This window comes from Ambystoma mexicanum, chromosome 9 (assembly GCF_040938575.1).
Source record: "Ambystoma mexicanum isolate Mex_15411 chromosome 9, UKY_AmexF1_1, whole genome shotgun sequence".
NCBI classification, from domain to species: domain Eukaryota; kingdom Metazoa; phylum Chordata; class Amphibia; order Caudata; family Ambystomatidae; genus Ambystoma; species Ambystoma mexicanum.
In genome coordinates this window covers 435,207,210-435,225,857 of record NC_090931.1, presented here as the reverse complement: position 1 = coordinate 435,225,857, position 18,648 = coordinate 435,207,210, and the positions used below count along the sequence as shown (strand labels likewise).

At 45.9% G+C, this 18,648-nt stretch overlaps 1 protein-coding gene across 4 annotated transcripts in view; it reads right to left on the bottom strand.

Moving 5' to 3' along the window:
* RASL10B (RAS like family 10 member B) overlaps positions 1–18,648 on the bottom strand; it is a 654,925-nt gene that overhangs the window by 242,160 nt on the left and 394,117 nt on the right. The window lies entirely within an intron of this gene.

Below are 18,648 nucleotides of genomic sequence, written 5' to 3'. Positions count from 1 at the left end.
AGCAACCCAAGTTAGCTTTGTGATATGATCTGTCCATGTTTGCTCACAAGTTTGCTCCAATAATATTGCAATTTGCTCAGCCCCAGAAGTCCTTCGGCGTGCAAGGTGAATCAGACATTGTGTTTCTATCATGGGTAATTCTTGTGGTACTAAGACCTTAGGTGCCCCAGACGCATGCAGTATTAAGGAGCAAACGTAGCAACTCCCATTGGTTGTTCGCCTTCCCATTGCACGCATGTCAGAGTACCAACTATTTGAGTGTTCGGGGTGGCGAGGGAGACCTTCATAATTACGTTGGCGCACTTGTCTCCTCTTTCTGTCACTATGCAATGTGAGCTTTTACCTTAATGCTATTATTTCCTTAGTACTGTAACCTTACATAGGGTTTGTTTTACCCCTGGCCTCAATAGTCTGAACATTGTGGTATTGCATATTGTGGTTTGGGAGCTTCTACTATTCACAAGGCTATTCTTAAACCCAGTATCATTTGTTGGCGTTATGAAAACCTCAGCTGTTGCCGCTGACATACTCACATTCATCTTTTCATTCGAATCAGGAAAGGGGGTAGGGTTGATTTCAGCTTTTGTAGAGTACATAAACATAGAACTGGGGATACTGGGTGGCATTGCAGTTACATTTAAAAGAGTTGCAGTAACACTTGAAAGCATTTTTGTTTCATCCAAATCTAGGCCTGTTATGTTCAAGGGTGTACTTCCATTCCAGGTCCATTTGTTCCCATTCCAAGTCCATCTAAACCCCTGTCCCCTTCTTTTAGATGGCCAGCCCAGATAAAAGATGCCCCCAATAAATACCCAAGACAGACATACATATTGTCAACAGAATCGCTGTGAAGTGAAGGTCACAGTTATAGCTGTAGGCCCTAGTAATGATAATTCTACTTCTACTACTATCTACATTTGAAGAATCTCTTAGTGGTCCCATCTCCATCATCGTTGCACCTGCAGAAATTGGAAAAAACGGAGTGGGTAGGAGATGGGGAGGGATGACGAAGATGAACAAGTGAGGAAGAGAGAAAGAGAGAGAGAGAGATAGTATTAGTTTCTGTAGCTCGTGCTCTAGCAGCAATGCATGTATTGTACTCATTTTCACATGCACAAATATGGTCAGCATAGAGCTACTGGTTTGAGGTAGTGGTGTTGTTTTCCGTCTGGGCGTTTTGTGTGGTGTCCTGCGGTGCCCCTCCGGACATCAGAGTGGTGTATCCAATATCTCAGCCCCTTAACCCTCACTGCCAGGGGTGGAAAACACCACTTCATAGGGGCCATGGAACCTAGGCGTGTTCCATTTTCAGACAAAGATTCTGACATAGATCCATTCCCCAGGCAACAATGGTTGGATCGGGTGTTGTCTGCTAGTGGGGTAGTTGTAGTTTCTCTGTCCTCTGTGTGGAGTGGTGTGATTTGTTTCGAGAGGCATCTGATCGCAAGTTGGGTTAGATATTGTTTAAACCCTTCACCCAGAATCGTAGCTGCTCTATGAGCATCTGATGTTCTTACTGGTGACAGAGGTGTCTGCATGCGTCAGCCAGTCACCATCTCATGGGGGGACAGGTGTTGGTCCTTACTGGACTGTGTGTGCAAATGGAACAATGCCAGGGGCAGGCAGTACACCCACTTCTTTTTTAGAGTGTTCCATAGTTTGGAAAGCCTGCTTTTAAGAAGGCTGTTGATCCTCTCTAGCACCCAGTTTGCTTGTGGGTGGTGAACACTGTCAAGTTTCAAAATGGAAATAAAGGCAATCACTCTTGATAGTCTGTAAAAACGGTCAACTTTTATTCAAACTAAACACAAACTTTTAACTGCAAGATAGATTCTCTGTAGTTGTTTAGAAGTCTAGCTTCTCCTCCTGCTGAAGTGAAATTTCTTCAGATTCTTCCAGAAGCTGTGCCAGAATCAGTCTCTCAACTTGTCACTTAGACAGAATCTTTCTTATCTACTAAATTTAACTTTAACGTTCTCCAGCCACTTTCAATCTCATCTTAAAAGTCTTTGCATTCTTTCTTCTTTGTTTTTATTTTTCTCTCCTTCCACTTTGCACTCTATTTCTTATTATTAAAGTCTGGCTTTCTCTTTATCCTTTTGTTTGTCTCTTTTCCTAGCTGCAGTTCCACTGATGACTCCTAGAGGTCCTCGCAGCAGGCTTAACATTAAATCTTGGTACCTGCAGTTCCACTGATGGCTCCTAGAGGTCCTCGCAGCAGGTTTAACACTAATTCTTGGTACCTGCAGTTCCAATGATGGCTCCTAGAGGTCCTCGCAACCAGGGCCTTTCCTTTCTCTACATTCGGGAAGTGAGATCAACTGTTTCAGCTCCCCCGATCTCTCAGCTCGGCTCAGTCCCTTATCACTAGTCCGTTTCACTTCTCTGGGTGCTCCTCGCAAACTCAGCAGTCAGTTATCAGCTGTTTGTGGAGCTTCTCCTTTCACGGACCACAACAAAGTCAATGTCTATAAGTATAGCAATTTATTTCGGCGGATTTGACTTTAGGCTTCCTTCCAGCGCAGCTCACACTCCGATCAATGTTTTTTCCTCTAACTATTTAAAACACACTCTTTAACTGAAGATCATTTTTCAGGGCTACCTTCAAATAAGCCCATGCATAACGGCTCTCGCTCTCTATTCATCCTCCTTAACCTGGCAACCAGAACACACAGCTTAGATAAAAGCACCTACAAAGTGAATCTCTTCTCCCATTCGCCAGTTAAAAATGTCCTTTATCATGTATATGTCCCGCCTTCGTTCACTCATTCCTTTATTCTGAATAATGCTCTGAGGTGCTGTGAGGACGGATGTTATCAGATAACATCCCCTGGTTTCATATACTTTAACCCCTTATGTGATTCACCCTTTCACAGACACCCCCCCCACTCCTGAGCCCTTACGTTCGGGAACGGCATGAGTGTGCGAAAGAAGCCAGCCTGTTTTAGCAACCGACCTGGGCAATGGATAGTTTGAAAAGAGTAAGGTTGCAAAGACAGAAACCATCTTAATATCCTTGGATTGGTATCCTTATTCCTTGATAGCCATGCTAATGGTGCATAATCTATCACCAGTGTGAAATTCCTCCCCAGTAGATAATATCTGAGCGCTTCTATAGCCCATTTGACGGCTAAGCATTCCTTTTCAATAGTTGCATACCCTAATTCATGAGGGAGTAACTTCCTGCTGATAAACAGTATGGGCCTTTCTTCATCACCCCTACTTTGAAATAATACTGCTCCCAGTCCTGTCCCTGAAGCGTCTGTATGTAAAAAGAAAGGTGCTGTAAAATCAGGACATTGAAGCATGGCTTTGTCAGACAGTGCATTCTTGAGGGCATTAAAGGCTCCTTCTGTTTCTTTGTTTTTCCATTCCCTTTTTGGAGGGGCTGATGATCTTAACAAGTTGGTTAGAGGTGTTGCCATAGTGGAGAAGTGTGGGATGAACCTTCGGTAGTACCCCACAAAGCCTAAGAAAGCTTGAACGTGTCTAGTGTTAGCAGGGAACTGTAACCTTTGTATAGCTGCCATCTTTTCTTTTTGTGGTCTGATAATACCTTTCCCCACAAAATATCATAGGTATTTAGTATGTAAATTGGCCACATGTGTTTTCTTAGGATTGATATGTAAGCCTGTCTGTTGTAGGGTCATCAATACTCGCTCTAAATGTGTCAGGTGTTCTAACCAAGACTGACTATAAACAATAATATCATCTAAGTAGGCTCCTACATATTGCTCATGTCCTTTGACTAAGGAGTTCATTAACCTTTGAAAGGTAGGTGGTGCGCCATTGAGCCCAAAGGGGAGAACTGTGAATTGATAAAGGCCTGTTGGCATCTCAAAGGCTGTCTTCTCTTTATCCGAAGGCCAAAGAGGAATTTGCCAGTATCCTTTTGTAAGGTCAATGGTAGTTAAGAATTTTGCTTTCCCCAATTTATCCAACAAGTCTTCAATTAGTGGCGTTGGAAATGTGTCAAACTTAGACACTTCATTCAATTTCCTGAAATCCATACAGAATCTTGAACTCCCATCCAGTTTAGGGACTAATTCCATGGGGGGGAAGGGGGACACCAAGCACTGTGTGAGGGTTCAATGACTCCCAAATTAAGCATTTCTTTTACTTCCACATCAATGGTTTGTATCCGAGCTTCAGGTATCCTATAAGGTCGAAGACGTACTGTAACTCCTGGAGAAGTATTTATGTGATGATATGTTAAAGTGGTTCTCCCAGGAATGGATGAAAATATTTCAGCGTATTTGTCAATTAACTTGGAAAGATCCGATTGTTGCACTAGAGACAATTCTTGGTTGATCTTTAAGGCTTCTTTCCCCACTTCTTCTGATGCTTGTGGTAAGTGTTCAGTTGACACCTCTTCAGTGTTAATCATGGATACTATAGGTAAAGGTTCGATCAACTTCTTTAACAGGTTCACATGGTAAGTTTGTAGAGGCATTCTCTTATCTGATTAGCATATTTTATAGGTTACTGGTCCTTCTAGTACTTCTTCCACCGTATAGGGGCCTTGCCATGTGGCCAACATTTTATTCTCAGAAGTTGGAAGAAGAACCAGTACTTTGTCCCCTACTTGAAACCTCCGCATTCGGGAATGCGAATTATATCATTCTTGATTCCCTTGAGCTTCTAACCGGTCATCTCGGGCTATCGAGCGGAGATTTTCTATTCTCTCTCTTAGTTGCGAAGCATATTCAGTCAGGCTTATTTCTTGATCTGGTTGTTCCTCCCATCCTTCTTTTAATATATCAAGTAGTGTACTGACTGGTCTACCAAAAAGAAGTTCAAAAGGGGCACAGTCTGTTGACGACTGTGGTGTATTTCTGAGAGTCATCAAAATCCAAGGTAATAAGATAACCCAATTTCTTTCTCCTGGAGTGGTAGTTTTTCTTAACATGTTTGATTGTTTGATTATATCTGTCGACTAATCCATCTGTCTATGGGTGATAGATGGCGGTCTTGAGATGTTCAATATTTAACGTTTCACACACCTGTTTCATTACTGCTGACATAAATTTACTTCCTCTATCAGTCACAATCTCTTTGGGGATTCCCACTTGAGCAATGAAGGGAACTAACACATCACATATCTGTTGTGCGTTGGTAGACCTCAACAGAAAAGCCTCAGGATAGCGTGTGGCATAGTCAATACTGATATGTCTTTGTGCCCTCGACTAGTAGGATACAAAGGGCCAACTATATCTATACCTTTTCGATGGAATGGTTCCACAATTAAAGGCATCGTTTGTAGTGGAGCTTTTGCGACTACTGCCTTATTCTTCTTCTGCATTCAGTACATTGTTGACAATGTCTGGTCACTTGACCGTATATTCCAGGCCAGAATAATCGTGCTAATATCTTTTGTGTTGTTTTCTCTGTTCCAAAGTGACTTTCTCCCACTTGCACATGAGCCACTTCTAATACAGTCCTATAATACTTACTGGGAATTAACAGTTGTCTAAGTGTTTCACCACCTTGGTTTTGTGTGACCGGGTAATATAGACCTTTGTCCTTAATGAAGCTTGGCCTTTCCCTTCCTGGCGTCCTCCTACACATTCTCATGCATTTTTCAAGACCAGATCAAATTCTTGTGCATCCGGAAACTGTCCCCCTGCTCGTTGAGCCTCCAATCCACCGTGATAGGGTACACATTCTGCTCTAGCAACTCTTTATTGTCATTCTGACGTTTGGTTCTGCTTTTCTGTTCCTTTGTTGGAGTGGCCACAATTGCTTGCTCATAGAAGGGGGCAGTCTTCAACCACTCTTTCATAATGTTTCGTATTAGTCGTGGCAGATCGGGAACATCCGATCCGACTAATAGGGGTTCCGGTAACATCGGCATCACAGCAGCTTTTACCCCAATTTGCTCCTCCACCACCTTAATCCTGATCTCCTTAGTGTGATACCTTTTCACATCCCCATGCACACACCTTTTTTGGATGCTAACACTCGACTCAGGCACTTCGCCTACCAGATCAGCTGTAACTGCTGTTTGCAGGGTCCCGGAATCAATCATTGCTCAGGTTGGGCGGCCCTCCACTTCAGCTTCACAGGTATAAACATATGGCGATTTGATAAGCTGGTGCTCTTCATTGTCCTCAGTTTCTTTTGAAATTTCAAAAGTGCCAACGTCCATCGGCTCAGACTTGCTTTGCTTAGGACAGAGTCGTGCTAGATGTCCCCACTCACCACATTCCAAACATTGGGGACCTTTGAAGGATTGACTAGTGGGTCTTGTTTTAACAGTTCCTGGAATACCTTCACTGCCAGATTGGTATCGTGAACCTTCCCACTCAGATCTGCGTATCATTGAATTTTGCCACCTTGTCACATTTGTTGATCGATTGACAGTGGTCTAGGGTCCATTGACCATTCTGTTGGGCGCTGCATACGTCATCATTTTACTTTGACCTGCCTTTTGGTAGGCCCATGCAATGTTCACTGCTTCCATCAAACTAGGGCGGTGGTGCTGTCTAACCCATCGTTGTATCGGAGGTGGTAGTGCATCTATAAATTGTTCTAATACAATCTTCTCGGCCAATTCTTGAGTTGAGGTGGTTGAGGTTTGTAGCCACTTGTCGCCTAATTCTTTAACCCGATAAAATAATTGTCTCAGGGTTTCCTCACTTTGTAATTTGATTCCTCTGAATGTAATCCGGTATGCCTCCTTTCATCATGTCCCAACCTTTCAAGTACTACTCTTTTCATGTCGACATAATTGGGGTCACCTGTCGGATTGGCAGCCTGATATGCACTTTGCATCTCCCCCGTCATCAGGGGAGCAATGAAATGACACCATCGTTCAGCTGGCCACTGGGCATTTCTTGCCACCCTTTCAAAATTTACAAAGAGGTGGGGTGGATCTTCTCCGGGGGTATATTTTTGTAGTACAGAGGCTGGTACCGGAGCATATCTTCTTAGGTTAGTGGCGTCAATTAGTTGTGCCTGTTGAACTTGTAGTGCTTGTTGGAATGCCTGGCGGTCTGCTTGTGCCTGTTGACTCTGTAACTGCAGTGCTTGTTGTAAAAGATACTGCCCCTCACTTAAAGTCTTTATTAGAGCTTCCATTGCGTTGTGCCTTATCCTACAGCTGCCACCTAATGTCAAGTTTCAAAACAGGAATAAAGGCAATCACTCTTGATAGTCTGTAAAAACTGTCTTTTATTCAAACTGAACAAAAACTTTTAACTGCAAGATAGATTCTCTGTAGTTGTTTAGAAGTCTAGCTTTTCTTCTTCTCTTTAGATTCTTCCAGAAGTTGTGCCAGAATCAGTCTCTGAACTTGTCACTTAGACAGAACTTTTCTTATCCAGTCAATTTAACTTGAACGTTCTCCAGCCACTTTCAATCTCATCTTAAAAGTCTTTGCATTCTTTCTTCTTTTTTTTATTTTACTCTCCTTCCACTTTGCACTCTATTTCTTATTATTAAGGTCTGACTTCCTCTTTATCCTTTCGTTCATCTCTTTTCCTGGCTGCAGTTCCACTGATGACTCCTAGAGGTCCTCGCAGCAGGCTTAACATTAATTCTTGGTACCTGCAGTTCCACTGATGGCTCCTACAAGTCCTCGCAACGCGGGCCTTTCCTTTCTCTACATTCACGAAGTGAGATCAGCTGTTTCAGCTCCCCCGATCTCTCAGCTCAGCTCAGTCCTTTATCACTTCTCCGCTTCACTTCTCTCGGTGCTCCTTGCAAACTCAGCTGTCAGTTATCAGCTGTTTGTGGAGCTTCTCCTTTCACAGACCACAACAAAGTCAATGTCTATAAATATAGCAACTTATTTCTGCGGATTTGACTTCAGGCTTCCTTCCAGCACAGCTCACACTCAGATCAATGTTTCTTCCTCTAACTATTTAAAACAAACTCTTTAACTGAAGATCATTTTTCAAGGCTACCTTCTAATAAGCCCAGGCATAACAGCTCTCCCTCTCTTCATCCTCTGTAACCTGCCAACCAGAACTCACAGCAGACTAGCTTAGATAAAAGCACCTACAAAGTTAATCTCTTCTCCCATTCGCCAGTTAAAAATGTCCTTTATCATGTATAAGTCCTGCCCTCGTTCACTCATTCCTTTATTCTGAATAATGCTGTGAGGTGCTGTGAGACCACCCCCTGGTTTCATATACTTTAACCCCTCATGTGATTGACCCTTTCACAAACACATGCAATGTTTAATCCCTAATAGGGCAGTCACCTCCTTGAAGAGTTCATTGAAAAAATGTGTCCAACTGTCTGATCGTAGGACATCACACACTCCCCAAAGAGGGAAAACTTCTCTAACCAGAAATTTCACGGCACACTTGGCGTCTGGGTGGGCACATGGGCCAGCCTCAACCCATCGAGAAAATGGACACACCACCACAATCAGTTATCGTGCCCCGTTGCACCTCTCTCCCATGTCTGCATTGTAAATGCGCAGCTCACAGAAGGGACCCACAGGGTGGGGCAATGTCCCCCTTAGAGTTATCAGTGTCATTCCTGTGATGAACACTTGACATGTTGTACATTGAACCACCATTTCTGCCAGGTTGATTTGGGATAAACCAATCTTCCTGGAGGTCTGCTGCGATGTGTTGCTTACAGCTGTGAGATGGGAAATGTAACTGTTCAAACGCTCCACTGGGATCACTACTCTTCCTGTGGCCTGCTGTCTCCACAGGAGGTCTGTGGGTGATTTAATGCACCCACGTTTGTGCCATAGATTCTGTTCTTCTGTGGGTGCCCTATGCTGTAGCTCAATTTGGGCAATAGGGAGGGCTGTGTATGCATCTGTGTGTTGTTCTGTGTTGGATGTGGCCACAACATATTCTGCTGATATGGATACTGAGAGATATGCTGCCTTTCTGGCTGCCACATTGGCGGCTGCGTTTCCCAATGATATTTTGTCTGCGTTGTTGGTGTGCGCTCTGCGAGGGACACAATCAGTTTGTTGTGTAATGCTGCATGTTGTACCGATGAGCCATCTGCTCTTTGAAACCCTCTCCTCCAGTGCGACAGACCTGCATGCCCCGTGGTGGTGTCATATGCAGTCTGAAGATACGGTAACACAGCACCCCCTTTGAAGCCCAGAGGGCTTCAATGAGCGCTACGAGTTCTGCTTCTTGTGCAAAATAATGCCTGGGCAATCTTTTCATGATTAGTGTTTCGTACTCTCCCTTTTCTAGGTGCACCACTGCTGACCAACATGTTTTTCACCCGTATCCTGGTCAATGGATACTGACCCATCAACAAAGAATATGTCTCCTTCCTGTAAGGGGCTGTCTTTGGAATTGGGGATATCACCACCTTCCCCCTCATATGAAGCGCAGTCATGCTGTTGCATGTACTCAGCTGTGCCTGGTTCGATGAGAAACGTGGTGGGATTTACTGTTCTACACCGCACCACAAGGATATGAGGGATGGACAGTATTATTTTATATGAGTCGAGCGTGCCAATGTAGTAAGCCAGAGGTTTGTGGCCCATTTAATTTTTCTGTGTGAGCACTGCTGTCATGAGTGTGCCGTTTGAGTGTAAACATTTTTTAAATTCCTGTGTGTAATCAGGGGTGGCAAAGACAGGAGCTGTTGAAATTACTTCTTTTAGGTCATTAAAGCTTGTCGCCATTTTTGATGTCCACTGAATTATGTTGCCTTCTTTTTGGGCCTCTTTGAGGCATTGTAGGAGTGGTCTGGTTATTGCTGCGTAGTCTAGGATCCATGCTCTACAATAATTGCAGAGCCCTAAGAACTTTTGCGTGCCCTTTACTGCAAGTGGTTTGGGAGTGGCAGGCACTGTGGCTGCCTTGTCTGGAATTATCCTTTTGCCATCCTTGGAGATAAGTTGCCCTAATTAGAGCACTTCCAACAAACAGTACTGGAGCTTTCTCTTGTCCACTTTGTACCCTTTCTTTGCTAGCAACTGTAGTAGTGCAATGGAATCCCTTCGACAGCTCTGCTAGCTGTTGCTGGAGACCAGTAGGTAATCTACGTATTGAATGATCATGCTGGGTACCTGCATGTTCCCTAGATCTTCATGGAGTATTCTGTTGAAGATACTGGGGCTTTCACAGTACCCCTGGGGCAAGCAACAGTGTTCATAGCGCTTTCCTCCCAGGGCGAATGCTATAAGATACTGTGAGTCCGGATGGAGGGGGCACTGAGAAAAATACATTCTTCAAGTCTACCACCATGAAATGGGTAGCTTCTTTGGGAATGCTGCATAAAATTGATGTCGGTTTAGAAACAAGTGGAAACTCTTTCTGTACAATGTTATTAAGGGGTCTTGAATCCTGAATCATCCTCCAACTGACCCCCGTTGCTTTTTTGATTGGATATATAGCCATACTGCATGGTGATGTTGAAGGCACTATGATCCCTTGCTGTAATAGGGCCTGCAGTGTTTCCTGAATCCCCTCCTCTGCTTCTATGGAGAGGGGGTATTGCTTGACCCGCGGCAGAATGGCTCCTGGTTTGAGTGTTATCTTTACCGGTGTTACCTCTTTCAACATACTTGCATCAAGCAGGTTTGTTGTCCACAAATAGGTAGGGACATATTGTAAATCACTTTCACCGAATGGGGGTGGTACACTGACAACAGCCAAAAGAAATGGTGCTCTGCACCTTCCCGTATTGCAACATTATGTCACTAAATATACACATTTCAAGGATTATTTCACCATCACTACTGCCATCTTCAAAAAGGTCCTGGTCTGTCACTTCTTGTATAGGTACATTGGGGTCAATACACAACACAGTGCACCATTGGCACCCATCGAGGTCAGTTCCTAGCACTACAATCCTTCTAGCAGACACAAGCAAGCCTTCCAGATCTAATAAGATTGTGCCAACAACCACTTTGGGAAGCGCCACAAGTCAGAAAATTAAGTCTGCAGGTATTCTCCACTCTTTTCGGGTAATCTGGGGGACAGCTCGGATGAATAACTTGGGTCCTTCCTATCATCTACCTTCCTCTCTACCTGTGGTGTTCCCCAGGGGTCTACTCTCTCGCCCTGGCTTTTCAACCAATACCTGGCAACTCTCGCCCACTGCATTGCCATTTTCTGCTCAAACTTCCAGTGCTACGCTGACGATACTCAACTCATTTTCAAGCTTCTCTCAGCCACCTCCTCTGCCTCTCTCATCTCTGATTCCATAACTGCCATTCAAGATGTGTGTGGCGCCAATGACCTTTGTCTGAATGCCAGCAAGACGGAGATCCTCCTCATCGGCACACCTTCACCATCCTTTCCCCTCACTTTCTGGCCGGCCTCCCTTGGCCCACCAACCCCCACCTGCGAGGCTAAGAACCTCGGGACATTTTAGACTCCAAACATTCTCCGCCCACATCTCTGAAGTCTCTAAAAAGTCTAATGTCCTACTGCACCTCCTCAGAGGTACTCTGCCTTCCTCTCCTGACCCCAGAAGTTCACTGTCTCCTCTGGTTCTCTCTAGGCTGAACTATTGTAACAGCCTCTTTCTAAATATACCTGCCTCTACTCTCCGCCCTCTGCAACTAATCCAGAACAGGACTGCAAGACTTGACCTTGGCCTTAAGCCCTGGGATCGTATCTCTCAAGCTCTGAAATCTCTCCACTGGCTCGCAGTGGACTCTAGGATTAAATTCAAAACCTTCTGCATTGTCCACAAGGCTTTCTGGGGCCTGGGTCCAAAATACCTTCAGCTATCCTTCCGCAAATACCTCCCCTCTCGAGCTCTTCGCTCCTCTACTTCTAACTCCCTCAGGGTCATGTGTTTTTCAAAGAAACAAGCTGGGGGTAGATCTCTGTCTTCGGCTAGGGCCTCCCCCTGGAACAGCCTCTCTGCCACTCTAAAACTTGAGGAGAACCATCTCCGGTTCCGTAAGCTACTCAAGACCTTCCTCTTTACATTTGCTTTCGCTATCCCTCTCTCCTGCTGAACTGCTCTCATGGCACTGTGCACCTGGCCACCCTCTGTCCCCTGGGCCCAGGTACCTGCTCACCCTGCCACCCTCCTGCACTGCCTCCTGGCCACCCCTTGCACTGGGGACTGTATCTGTACCCATACAGTTCCTCACACCCCCATTTTCTTCTTTTTTTTCTGCACTTATCAGACTTACCCAGTCTACTGCCTTAAACACAGCACTTTGACTGCACTACCACTGTTTATTGCCTCTATTATCTAGTTATTTTATTTATGATTATTTATATGTTCTTCTCTGCTCCGCACTTTCCACTCTCTCCCTTCCATGCACTTTTCCCCTTTCCCTTTCCCATGCACTTGCGCCTTCTCAATGTCACTGGGCCTAGTAAGATCGTTTTGTTCTTGACTGTTCCCCTCCCTTGCCTCGTCGCACTCTGAAACACTTGTTTACGAGCACAATATAAATAAATCATCATATCATCGCATAGCATCGTTCGGAGGGAGCACATGCCAGGGGTGGCACAGACAATCCCTCCGTCTGTGAACGATATTGTCATATTCAGTTTGCTAAGCAGATCCCTACTCAGTAAGTTAACAGGGGAACTCTCAGAGTAGAGGAGGGGTGCTTGTACAACCTTCCCTCCCACCTTGACCTCTAAATCTCTTTTGTATGGAACTGTTAATACAGCCCCAGAGAAACCCTGCGCGTCGAGAGTTTTTCCTGATAGCGGGAAGTTTCCTTCGCTAATGCACGACTTCTCTGCTCCTCAGTCCACCATAAAGATGAATTGTTTATTTCCCATCTCTGCCCCCACCAGTGGTTCCTCTTCTGGATGCAAGGTCATTGACAGTGCTGGACACGCAAGTGCTCTCTGTGGGCTGCCCTAGTTGGGGTAGGTGTCTGTCCCTGGGAACGAGAAGGGATTCCCGCCTACCACCGTGGCTCCCTGGCATGCGGCTGCTGCTCCGTGGGGCGCAGTAGCAAAGGGGTGCCTGATTTCCATGGCTTGTAGGTTGGGGTGGGGTTGGTGTGGCTGCATGGTCTGTTACTGGTGTGGTGGGTGGTGAGGGCTGGGGATTTGGGGAGGCAACTGCGTATATGCCTGGTGTATTTCATGCAGGATTAAGGGCGTCCCCTGAATGGGCTCTTGTGTGCTACCTGGGTGGGGGTATCCATAGGGCTATTGATTGTAATGATAGTTTCCTCCCTGCCTGCTGCGACATTCTCTCGAAAAAAGTTCCCCCACCTCCCGCATGATCAACAATGCCTCGTCTGCCACCCCTTGGTCCTTGTCCACGGAACCCACCTCATCCTCGTTGCGGCCCTCCTTGCCACTGGGGCCCCAAAAAGTGTTGGTTTCCTCCCTACTGTCCTTGTCCATTGTCTGCTCATACCGCTGCCATCCTCGCCTATGTTGAGACGGAGGCACACCCTTCCTCTCCCATCTGTACTGGGGCAGCACTGCCGATACCGCTGCTACTTCCACTAGTTTATTTTGAACTAATTTCACTTCCTCGCTTGTCTCTCTGAATAGTTTCTTTCTCGCGTTTGTTGATCCTTCCACAATGGTGCACTATAATGCTTTGAATCTCCGGCCATGCCTCCACCCCAGCTAGCTTATTGAGTGCCTCCTGTACCTACTTAGGCAATCCTCTTTTCACAATAAAGAAAAAAAACAAAGGCGTTGACTGATCCCAGGCGCTGTCCGTTTCTGCTCTCCACATCTCTTGAACCCTAAGAATATACTGCTCAGCGTCTTCCTCATCCTCCATTGTGCATTGCATTATTGATTGTAAATCAGGGGTGTCTGGGAACGTTTGCCGCAGTCCATCCCATGCCGCGTTCTGATCTCATTGAGCGATGCCCCATCATGGATGCCATTACTTAGCGTTACTCCCGAATAACCAGCTTTAATACACACTGTCTCTGCCTGATCTCCCACTGCCGCTACTAGCAATCTCTTAATGTCACCTATGGCTAGGCGGCACCCCCACAGTGTGTTTTACAAAAGCATAAATCCAATTCCCTGCTCCCGCGGTGAGTTGGGGGAAGGGCCTTGAGGACATGTTTTTATCCATTTGTGCCAAGGAACTAATGGGGTTGTCATGCACCTTTATGTATGAAGAGCATTAGTAATTGTGTCTTTCCTTTCCCTCCCTTGATAACACTTCCCTTGTTCTTTGCTACTGCTATCCTCCCACATCTTTCTCTTAACCTTCCGTCCCAGAGACTTTCTACTCTCTGCGTGCTCACAGGTGCTTGCTCTGCCCATCCCTCTGCGTCTTCCTCAGCGTCATTGAAATCACTCCAATATTCCTCATCCCCCACACCGGGACCCCACATTCTCATACCCCCGGCTGTCTGTTTCTTCCTTACGCTCTCATGGGGGCACTGTAAATCCTGAATAAGAAGTCACCTGACTTCGATTCATCCCCAGGAGGCTGTGGGGGAGATCCTGGGGGAAACATTGGAACCTCTAATGCCCGTGTTGTTTCACAAGCTGCCCTCAACATGGACAATTCTGTACGTCTAGTGGCCAATGCTACTTCAAGGTCTCTTGCGCTTACCCCTGTAAGGGTGGACACCTCAGGGGGTCCGATATATGGCGGGGCGGGCCGTGCTGGGACCGGCCATCATCGTACCTCCGGACACATAGGTCGGGTTGGTGTATTCTTCTGCTGGGCGCGTGTCGAGCGGATGAATCCCCTTTTCCGTCTCCCCACTCTTCCCAGTCTCCTCGGTAGTCATTTTCTTACTATTGTCCAATTTCGCCCCATTCCCTTCAGGGGCCTCTGCCTCCTCAAACATTCTCCAGAGGTCCAATATATCCCTTCTATTCTGTAATGGTCTTCCCTTATCCCTTGCAGTTAAGTACGTGGACATATGGTCCAAGGCGCAACTATCAAACGACCCCCACTCTGGCCAGGAGTGGGGCATTCCTTCCCCTTTAGTCTTGGTCACCCATTGGTTGTGGTACTTCTTGATTTCTTTCACAGTAACGGGGCAGGGCTCTACATATATGATGTAGGGGCGTGTCTGTCCCCATAGCTATGTCCAGTCAGTGTTGTGTGTCGGAAAGGTGTTTGTAAAGTTGTCCCCCAACTTAACCCACAAATACAATCCATCCAATATTACATGTATAGTCTATACTCTCAGTCAATACTGTCAAAATGTTCATAACAACAATATCAATGTCACCCTTTCTCCACTAGAGCATCTTCATTCACTCCCCTCACACTCCCCTGATGCACCCACACACACCGTACACCATACACGGCCCATTCTGGGCTTCCTCTGTACATATAGAAAATACATAACAAAACAATAACACTACTTTTCCCGAGCTCTCTAATTATATATGGAGCTGCTATTTTTCTCCTTATATGCATCTCTCACACTGGTCTGGACAGTGCACCGTGGTGCCACCATCTCCCCTCACTCGGGGGAGGCTCCCGTATTCCTTTTTCCTTTTCCTCAATATATCTGTAAAAAAAAAATGAATAAAAATGGTCAGAAAATAGACATTCCCAATCACCACATCAAACTATGCATTCACTTTCATTCCATCCATGTTCGCCTGTTTCACACTGCTCTACATCCCCACCTGAACATTGTAATTCCTTACAGGCTATACTCGTGTGTTTGCATTCTTCCGAAAGCCTCTGTTCACTGGGATTCCACAACAGGCCTGGGCCTCTCCTTGGGGCTGTACCCCGCTTCAACGAGCAGGCGGGAATTCTGCAAAGACGGCACCCAGAAGGGCCACTTCAGCCTACGTATTTTGGGACTGGTCACCGTAGATGGGCACGGCCTTTCCGGAGCGGCCGACTGGATACCACTGCAAGTACGGGAGCGATGGAATCATGTCATAGGGGTCACCAAATTAAGGCAAGTCCCTTTTTATGCACACTCCAGAATAAAGACAGCCTGCCAGGGAAATAGGCCAGGAGATAGCATTGCAAGGATAACAAGGTTTAAATTGTACAGAATACAAATATCAGCAAAGGACTCTGCTGCTCGAGAGCACGCTAACTGTTACAGTTACAGAGAAGGGCTTAAAAACCCCAAACCCATCATACTATACAGTACAAATGGGTGCCTCCGATTGGTGGCACCCTATATATGGGAATGCTCCATAGGGGATGCCAGGCGGTAATTGGTTAGTACTTCCCAGTCGGTCTGTATTCACGTGGGTCAGCTGGGCTCATCCTCACGGTGAAGGTCGGGTCTCACATTAATACATTTTTCCTATCCAAACTAACCATGCTAAGCCTGAATATGAACTCATTGTGGCAGGCACCTGGGCGGCACGGGAGATGGTGCCAGGGGGAAGGAAGGATTAAATACAGTCATGCTGACCCACACATTAGGGGCTTCTTGATGCTCCAGTTCCTGAACTCAAGGTCTCGACCCTTGGTTCTGATCTTTAATTTATCCCTCCCGGCACCTCGTGTTACAAGGGATATGTGTTTATGCTAGAAAGAAATACAGCTGCGCATGCTTAGATCCTTTGTGGACACTTGACTATTGTTAGGACCTGGGGGTTGCTTGCTTATCAGGGAATGCAAAGGTGTGGGGGTTGAGTCAGTTGTGTGGGGCTGGCTCCGGCCTGGCTGGTTGGGGTTAGAGGCCTAATGGCAGTTTAGTGGAGCTGGATGGATGCAGCGAGGAGCCTGGGGTTGTCTCACGCTCCTGCAGGGCGCATTTCTTTGGAAGATACTAAATATTTGAAACACTGAAGGGACGAGGCGGAAGTTGACTTCCATCGGAACAGGGCTCTAGCGAAGCCAGCATGTTGTACAGGAATTAGGGCTTGTGAACCACGAACGCGCCTGCAATTTTTCCCTTCTGGGCGTAATACAAAATGGAGTCAAGGGCTAGGTGTTTTCTAGTGCCATGCATCTACTTCTAAGCGCTACAAAGCCACTACATATTGTCTAATAGTGCGGATTACTCCCCCCTTGTACGTTATATCACCTCATATGGTGTTCGCCTTACTTGGAAATGCCTGGGGGGGGGGTGGGGTTATTTTCATCCCAACATCACTTAAGGAAAAACATGGATGTTCTACACAACCGTGAGCCGCCTAAGAAACCTAAAACCACAGCAGATACTAAAACTGCTGTTCTACCTTTCAATTTAACAAGTTGTTTCCCGACCTAACAAAAGGATTGTGACATTGTTCTTTTACACTCCATTCTTGATTACATGAAGCAATCAGCATCATCACCGCCTACATCATCTTTAAACACAGGATATCACCTTCTGCTGGTCCTATAGAGTTGGCGCCGCCAATGAAGCCATTTACCTCGGCATCGCCCACATCATCTGCAAACACAGGATATCACCTTCTGCTGGACATATAGAGTACACACCGCCACTGCAGCTATTTACCTCGGCTTTGCCCACATCTGCAAACACAGGATATCACCTTCTGCTGGTACTACAGAGCAGACGCTGCCACTGCAGCCATTTACCTCGGCATTGCCTACATCACCTGCAAACTCAGAATATCACCTTCTGCTGGTCCTATAGAGTAAACGCCGCCACTGCAGCTATTTACCTCTGCATTGCCTACATCACCTGCAAACCCAGAATATCACCTTCTGCTGGTCCTACAGAGTAGACGCCGCCACTGCAGCTATTTACCTCTGCATTGCCTACATCATCTGCAAACACAGAATATCACCTTCTGTTGGTCCTATAAAGTAGATGCCACCGCTGCAGCTATTTACCTCGGCATCGCCCACATCATCTGCAAACACAGGATATCACCTTCTGCTGGTCCTATAGAGTAGATGCCACTCCTGCAGCTATTTACCTCGGCATCGCCTACATCATCTGCAAACACAGGATATCGCCTTCTGCTGGTCCTATAGAGTAGATGCCACTGCTGCAGCTATTTACCTCGGCATCACCTACAAACACAGGATATCACCTTCTGCTGGTCCTATAGAGTAGATGCCACTCCTGCAGCTATTTACCTCGGCATCGCCTACATCATCTGCAAACACAGGATATCACCTTCTGCTGGTCCTATAGAGTAGATGCCACTGCTGCAGCTATTTACCTCGGCATCACCTACATCATCTGCAAACACAGGATATCACCTTCTGCTGGTCCTATATAGTAGACGCTGCCACTGCAGCTATTTACCTTGGCATTGCCTACATCATCTGTAAACACAGAATGTCACTTCTGCTGGTCCTATAGAGTAGATACCACCGCAGCAGCTATTTTACTGGCTACCATTGGCTCAGCGCATCACACACACTTTTTTTTATTGTAGTGGGCCACTATTACTAGGTCAGAACAATATAGGGGTCACACACATTAAGCTTCCCGAATGGTGACTATTTCATTCAAGAGGCAAATCCATTCACATTCTCGTCCAGGAAAAATGTAACCATAATGAGATACCTTGGCTTTTCTCCAAATAACATTCTTTGTCCTTTTGCACTGCCATTTGTTCTTGGCTATGCCAAGATAGCCATCAGTGCCAAATGTGCATAAAAAATATCTACTTTATCACTTTTAGAGCAATATCATTCTGGCAATGTGGAAGTGACTGAGCTTAGCTTACTGCTATCGGGCTTCAAGTTAGGCACTGCATTTCATGCATACGCGATCCATTCCCTACCCTCTTTATTGCTTCTCCGCTTCTCAAAAGTTTCATTGACAAAAGTGAACATATATTTCAAAGGATAAGACACTTTTTTACTGCACGACTGAGCAGCAAACGCTGGGAAATGCAC